The 7,288-nt window shown below is 39.1% G+C and overlaps 1 long non-coding RNA gene across 1 annotated transcript; it reads right to left on the bottom strand.

Moving 5' to 3' along the window:
* Nucleotides 1–3,879: 3,879 nt before the first annotated feature.
* LOC131901928 (uncharacterized) lies at nucleotides 3,880–6,975 on the bottom strand. Its single transcript, XR_009376946.1, has 2 exons — nucleotides 6,870–6,975; nucleotides 3,880–4,173 (listed from the first exon to the last, which is right to left on the bottom strand). It is a non-coding gene; the product is annotated as an uncharacterized LOC131901928 (long non-coding RNA).
* Nucleotides 6,976–7,288: the final 313 nt, after the last annotated feature.

Below are 7,288 nucleotides of genomic sequence, written 5' to 3'. Positions count from 1 at the left end.
TTGGTTTTTCGAGACAGGGTTTCTCTGTGTAGCTTTGCGTCTTTCCTGGAACTCACTTGGTAGCCCAGGCTGGCCTCGAACTCACAGAGATCCACCTGCCTCTGCCTCCCAAGTGCTGGGATTAAAGGCGTGCGCCACCACCGCCCTGTGCACTATTGTTCTATGACAAGTTATTTCTCTTGACCCACCTCTCTTGCATGGTATGCTAAGGTCTAAAGAGAGGCACATGTGTCGCCACCCTTCACTTGAGCTTGCCTTGGTCACTTGCAAAGAGTAATGTGTTTGTCTGAAAAGAAAATGCAGCTGCTGGCTCCAGGAGATAAAGGTCTCAGGTCCAACTAAACCATGTAAGAAAACAAGAACTTCTATGTTTAAAGAGGAAGACTGCCCAGTGAGAGGTTTTCCTCTTTCCCCTTGGGTAACATAAAAGTCTTGTGCATCACTAAATCTTGAAAATGGATGTTGGAGATAGTAAAATCTGTTTTCCTCAGGGTGGGCTTTATCTCATATTTTCAGTGGAGCAGTTCACAATGAACTTTAGATTCAGTGGCAAATTATGTTTGTGGCATGAACATGTCATAATCACCATGTCTCCAACAGCTCTCTTAACTTTCCCATCAATTTCTATTTCCCATTGTCTATTCTGTTTATTCCATTTTGTACTTATCTGTCCACCCCACTTCCCATCTGCTGTTCCACTTACTTGTCTCCTTGAGGCCAGTCTACTGCTCCAGAGAGAAGTGCAGGGGGAGTGTGATCCTTCCTGGAGGAGGCAAGACTGCTGAATGTCAGTTACAGCTCAGATAGTGTTCTTTATATGAGGGCAGGGCAAAGCAGGGCTAAGCCCCCAAGTCCTCCTTCTTGCTGGGAGGAGTTTCATGTTACACATCTTTATATCATTAGCTGTGTCACTAAGGAGTGTAGAGTCCAGTTTATAAGCAACTAATCTCATAAAGAAATTAAGAATCCAGGTCTATTGAACTTTGAGAGAAAAAGCAACAAGAGCAACAACAACAACAACAACAACAACAACAAAAAAGCAAAAAGGCAAGCTAGAGATCTTAGCAGCTTTAAGGAAGAGACAGATAGATGAGAGAAGAAAGTTATACTTTTTGAATCCAAGGTCAGAAAATCGGGCAGGTGCTGGGGGAATGACTCAGTGGATAAAGTGCTGACTATGCAAGGACTGGGACCAGTGCATGCACAATGGGTGTCTCTGATACCTGTACCCACAAGACAGAGACAGCTAGGAGCAAGCTAGCTAGCTAAATTAGCCAGAATTGGTTAGCTCCAGCTTCAGTGAGAAACCCTTCTTTCCTAGTTATAGTCAATTAAGAGGAAATCACCTGTTGCAATGGGCTTGAACAAAGCATTGCTACCTCATCTGTCCTCTCTGTCATAATGTGTTTTAAAGCTGAGGGAGAGGTAGTTTTGTGATGCTTTCACCCTGCTTTCATGCATTTCAAATTCTAAGAAGGGGCAGAGGTGATACTATTTACAATATCAGCATTGCCAGGGACATAGGAGGGGCTACAAAGCTGATCACAGGAGTGGAGTCCATCCTAAATGACATCTAAACCTGCCAATGTCTGACTAACCACCTGTCAGTTGCAGAGAACGTGCATGAGCCATGGATATTCAGTTTTGCCATGATAGTGAGATAGGAAGTGAGCTTCTATGTCTGCTCTAGTTTACTCAAGTGTATGTTCTAATGGCAATGGTTATGTTTGTGAAATATAAACTTCCCAATTAGTGCCAGGAATTCTGCAATCTTTTATTCATTGAATGTTGCCCTGCTCTTGGTCTCTAAATTAATCTCTATCCAAAAAAACTTTCTCTATTGAGTGTTGATAGATGGATTAGTGTAATTAGCAAAGATATAATGTTAGGGATCAGTTTATTACTGTGTCTATTAAGTAGAATAACAGTATTATGCCCTCCCTTATGGCCTATGGCCAAACTGACCAAAACCAAGGGAAGAAATAGTTTATTTGGCTTACAAATCCTGATCACAATCCATTGCTGAGTGAACTAAAGATTTTTTAGTCCAAATAACATTATTGTGAGTTCCACATTACGGAATAGGTATAAAATACAATCAGAAAGTGGTTAGTTACTGACAAAATATTAGTATTACCTTTGAACTAGTGAGCATATCTTGCCAAGCTAGTTTTTATTATAGCTCAGTGTTCATAGTGGGGTGAGGCTCTTTTATTTTTCTCCTTCTATATCTTCCACAGCACCTGCTAGTAATTTGAAAGCTAGCCAATAAGAATGATGCTTCTAAGACAGTACCACCTTGTGTTTTCCAAGTAATTATGACTCAAGTATGTGGTGTCTTCACCAACAAGGTCTTATCATCAAGTTCAGGGAGGTAAGCAGGAGCAATGGCAATAACTTTTAAGGTTTAGGGTGTTTGGTGTGGACTCACTGACAACTTGGGAAAAAGGCAGTTCATACATGGCACTGGGATTTACAAGGGATAACTTATGGTTTTGGGGTAATCACTGCCCCATTTATACTGTAACTCAATTTAAACTGATTTTCTATATGTACATCTATGCATTTTAGGATGCTTCTGAACTAGTCAGTTTTACATAAAATTTTCAAAGTGCTTTAGTATTATTTATTCCTTTCCATACCCCCTTCTCTGCTTTGCTCTCTCATTCCTTCACATCACTTAACTCCTTCTTCATACTATCTGTGTTCTTTCTCATCTCCCTTCAAACTCGCCCTTCCAGCACCTTACTAGTTTTTGTTTGTTTGTTTTTGCCTTCTATAAGTACTTCAATATAAACACACATGTCTGTAGTTTTAAAGATCACATCCATATAGGAGAGGCAGCATGGGGCATTTGTTATGCTACAGAACTGTAGAAATAAAAATTCCATAAAAACAGACACTTTAATAAATGCAATAAAACTGAGAACACGGATATAAGCCCACACTTTCTCAGCCACCTGATTCTTGACAAAGAGGCTCCTCTCCAAAAAAAAAAAGCATGGAGACAATATCTTCAAATAATGGTACTCATCATTTTTATAGTTTTATGCAGAGAATGAAATTAGATCATCTCACCCCTGCACAAAACTCAACTGTACATTGATCAAGGACCTCAGCATAAAAGTTATACCTAGTTTGCTTTGTTGTTGTGACAAAACACTGAATAAAACCAACTTGGAGAGGAACCAGTTTATTTGGCTTATGGTTTCTGATCACAGTACATCACTGAGCAAATTAAGCAGGAACCTAGAGGTATGAATTGAAGCAGAACCACGGAGGAGTTCTGCTTTTTTGGCTTGTTCCTATGACTTGCTCAGTTTGTTTTCTTATAAAACCTAGGATCATGGGTTCAGGAGTGGCAATGACAATAGAGGCATGGGCCCTCCTATATACAAAATTACTCAAGAAAATGCCTCTTAGACACACACCCACAGGCCAATTTGACAGAGGCAATTCCCAAATTGAGGTTTCTTTCTGAGTTTCCCATATGACCATAGTTTGTGTCAAGTAGGGAATATTTAACTAGGACAACCTGATATTCTGAATCCAATAGAGAAAAAAGTAGGAAATACACTTTGACTTACTGTCCCAAGAGAGGACTTTCTGAACAAGGACTCTGCTATCATAGACATTAATATCAAAATTGACAAATGGGACACATGAGACTAAAATGCTTCTGTATAGCAAAGAATACCATCATGATGGTAAACAGAAAGAATAGGAAAAGGTCTTTATCAATTTTTTATCTGTCAGAATTACTGTCTACAATATATAAAGCACTAAAAGACTAAACACCAAGAAAACAATCCCTGTACAAATGGGACATGGAACTAAACAGAGAGTTCTCAGAAGAAGAAGGAGCACATGACCAAGAAATACATTTTAAATAATGTTTAATATCCATAACCATCAGGAAAACACAAAGTAAAAGTCTTCAGATTTCATTGTAAGACAGACAGAATGGCCAAGGTGAAAAATACTAATCACAAAAAAAAACACTGGTGTGGATTTGGGGAAATAAGAACACTTCTTCATTGTTGGTGGGAGTGTAAACTGTTGGAGCCACTATAGGAATCAATGTGAATCTATTTCAAAAGGATAGGAATAGATCTTCCACATATTCCCAGGATGTTGGGGATATCTGAGGCATAAGACATCTGCCAAAGAGACCTGCAAATAGAGAGTAGAACAAGTGTAAGTAGGAACTGTATGTTGCAGGCAGCAAAGTTAGAGGGCTGGAGCCATCAAAATCATTTGAAACTAAATACATCACACACCTTATACACCAATATAGAGCTATAGGATTTAGCACTTTCCCTTCTGGATTTCTGTCTTGCTTTGTTATACTCTTTCTTCCCTATATCCTCATTTTTCCTATTTCTAAATGGGAATGTATATTCTGTGTCACTATTGGAAACATGTAATTATGTTTTAAATCTTTTTTTTAATTATTGTTTATGTGGTCACAGGTAAGATTTAGCCTTAAGTCCAAGAACTGACTTTAGACTTTGGGATTTTGATCAATGTTGTGTAGCTGGAAGTTTTCCTATGTTCTGCCCAATCCCGCAGGCAATTGTTCCCAAGTAAACATATAGAGGCTTATATTAATTATAAACTGTATGGCCTAATGGCTCAGGTTTCTTGCTATCTAGTTCTTATGACTTAACTCAGCCCATTTCTATTAATCTATGTATCACCATGTGGCTTCATGGCATTTCCTGTCCTCTCACATCTTGTTTCTCCTGGCAACAGCTGACAGTGTCTCCTGACTCCACCCTTCTTCATTTCTGTCTACAGTTTGAATGTACTGCCTAACTTTATTCTGCTTCACCATTGGCCGAACAGCTTTATTATCAACCAATGAAAGCAATACATATTCACAGCATACAGAAGGACATCCCACAGCAGTGCTGAGACTATTAAATACTATGGGAATTTTTGTGTTAGACTAAATGGACTTTGCACTATGATGTGGCCATGTGTCTTCAGACTCAGGAGTGGAATTCTTTGATTTGAATGAGAAAAGGCAACAGGCTTATGCATTTGAACACTTGGGCCTAAGTAGTGAAACTAGGGAGGTATGAAAATTCTAGAACTACCTCATTTCTTCTCAGCCTATGTAACTTTGCTGAAGGAAGGATGACATTGGAATCAGGCCTGAGAGTTTGTAGCGTTGTGGGTTTACGGTTTGCCCTTTCCTTTTCCTGTGTGTAGTTGAGATGTGATCCCTCAGCCTTATGGCTGTTTTAAGAACAGACACTTAGTTAGTCTATGTCTTGTCCTTTTGTTAGTTTCTCAGCCAATAGAGTGCCCTAAGTCTATAATTCTGCAAGAACTTCTCATCCTTGCCTTCAATTGTGGAGTTTGTATTTTATTTGGTATCTTTGTCACATTATTGTCCACATTTGTAGTAAATGTAGGTCATGAATCTAGTTGTCATTGTGAAGTGCAGTGTAATAGATTGGTTTTTAGCACTCAAAAACTCCACAATATGAGAAGCTGCAAAGCAATAGTTGAAGTGTGAAAGTATGTTAGTTGATTTTCAGTTCTAAACAAGAGTTGATCCCCCAGTTTTTAGCTTTTCTGTATTAGTTTTGCTGAAACTTATATCTACTCTTTCCAATCCTAATTTTTGTCATTTCATCTTAAATCATTCAATATTGATATTTTACTCCAATACATCTAAAAGCACCTCTACCATGTTTAATCCTTGCTTATTTGTGGCTTTTGATCTTGATCTTTGATGCATTATCTTTCTGTTAGTTGAACAGCTTCCAATGCACTGGTGCCAGCCATATTTGTGTATGTGTTGAAAGGAAAAATATCAGCTCAGGAACCCCAAGACCAAGTTCTCAGAACAAGTTCTTAACACAAAGCATATTTATTTGACCCAGAAGGACAGAGCACAGAGACAAGGACAAAAAGAAGACAGAGGAAGAAGGAGAACGGGAAATGAAAAAAGGGAGGGGGGGGAAATGGGGCCATTGAGAGGGTAAAAAGTATTTGTCCTGGTGTAAGACAAAGGACTGTCTCTGGATAGAGAGGAGAGAGATGTGGCACATAGGAAAATGGCAGTCCATAAAGGTACAAGAAGAAACCTCATGTTAGGATGATATGTTTAATTTTAATTGGGAATGTTAAGTAGGTGAGCCAAAGGGGGGCTTTTGATTGCTTGATTTCAATATTTTAATAGCTGTACCTTAGTAGTCAGTCTTAGGATAAAGTGACCAAATAAGGGAGTAGATTTTGGGGGCTAGCTTTAGGATTTTAATCTAAAGGTTTTTTGGTGAAGCAGAAGGAATTCTGAAGGGCAAACCTGCCAGAGCCACATGCTTAAGTGGGCTAGAGTTCCTTCATTCCCACCTTTTAAAAAATTATTATTGGGTGTCTGGGTATTGGGTAAGTGAGCATCAGTCTTTGTGACTGCTTCCTACTGACACTGGGGTGTTGTTGTTAGGGGATCCAAGAAAGCTGGATTGTTGGTTAAGATTGGGAAGTTCAAGCTGTGTCTGTGGATGTCCAGGTTCTATGGGACCATCTGAGACTGGGGAAGTATAGTCTGTGAAGCTCTACCAGGATGTAGACTCTAAGGAGACAGCTGGGGCTGGCACTGTAGCTGCTGGATTTGAAATCTGTTGCTACATGCAAAGAATCTTATTCAAAATGTGTCCAATGACCTGGGACTGATGTGTGAATTCAGCACAGTGAAGAAACTATGACCACCTGTTTTAAACAAGTGGACCTGGACATCCTGGGCTATTTTTATTTATACAGTTTCAATGGTTTGCATGATCAGTTTTACAATCAAATTTGTTTCCTAATGGTTCTAATAATGGTTACAGTAATTTGCCAGTTTGTTCCTTTACCTCCAGGTCAGTTTTCTGCATTGTTGAGCATCCAGATCCATCTATTTGAAGGCAAAACGGTTTTGGAATGGACATGCAGGAGTATTGAGAAGAAAGTATCTGTAAGATTTAGGACTAAAAATAAGTGGGGTATTTAGGGAAAGTGAATAGAATAGCCTAAGGGTTAGATAGAGACCTTAGGGTGTAAAGAGACAACAGTTAATGAAGTGAAGGTCCTGGACTAAGTGGAAGGTGCTGTTAGGGTTTTTTTAAATGTTAATATGGGGGTATTGCAGGGTGAGGAGGTAAGATGCAGAAATGGTGGGATTGAGGCATATACAGAGGCTAATTAAGGGTAAGAAGTATGGGGGTTTAGAAATGTAGGCAGAAGAGTCTTGAGTATGATAAAAAGGCATTTATGTTATGTAACAAGGGAAGGA

Source organism: Peromyscus eremicus, unplaced genomic scaffold (genome assembly GCF_949786415.1).
Source record: "Peromyscus eremicus unplaced genomic scaffold, PerEre_H2_v1 PerEre#2#unplaced_690, whole genome shotgun sequence".
Classification (NCBI taxonomy): domain Eukaryota; kingdom Metazoa; phylum Chordata; class Mammalia; order Rodentia; family Cricetidae; genus Peromyscus; species Peromyscus eremicus.
The sequence above is the reverse complement of the archived record's forward strand: the minus strand, read 5'-3'. Positions and strand labels throughout refer to the sequence as shown.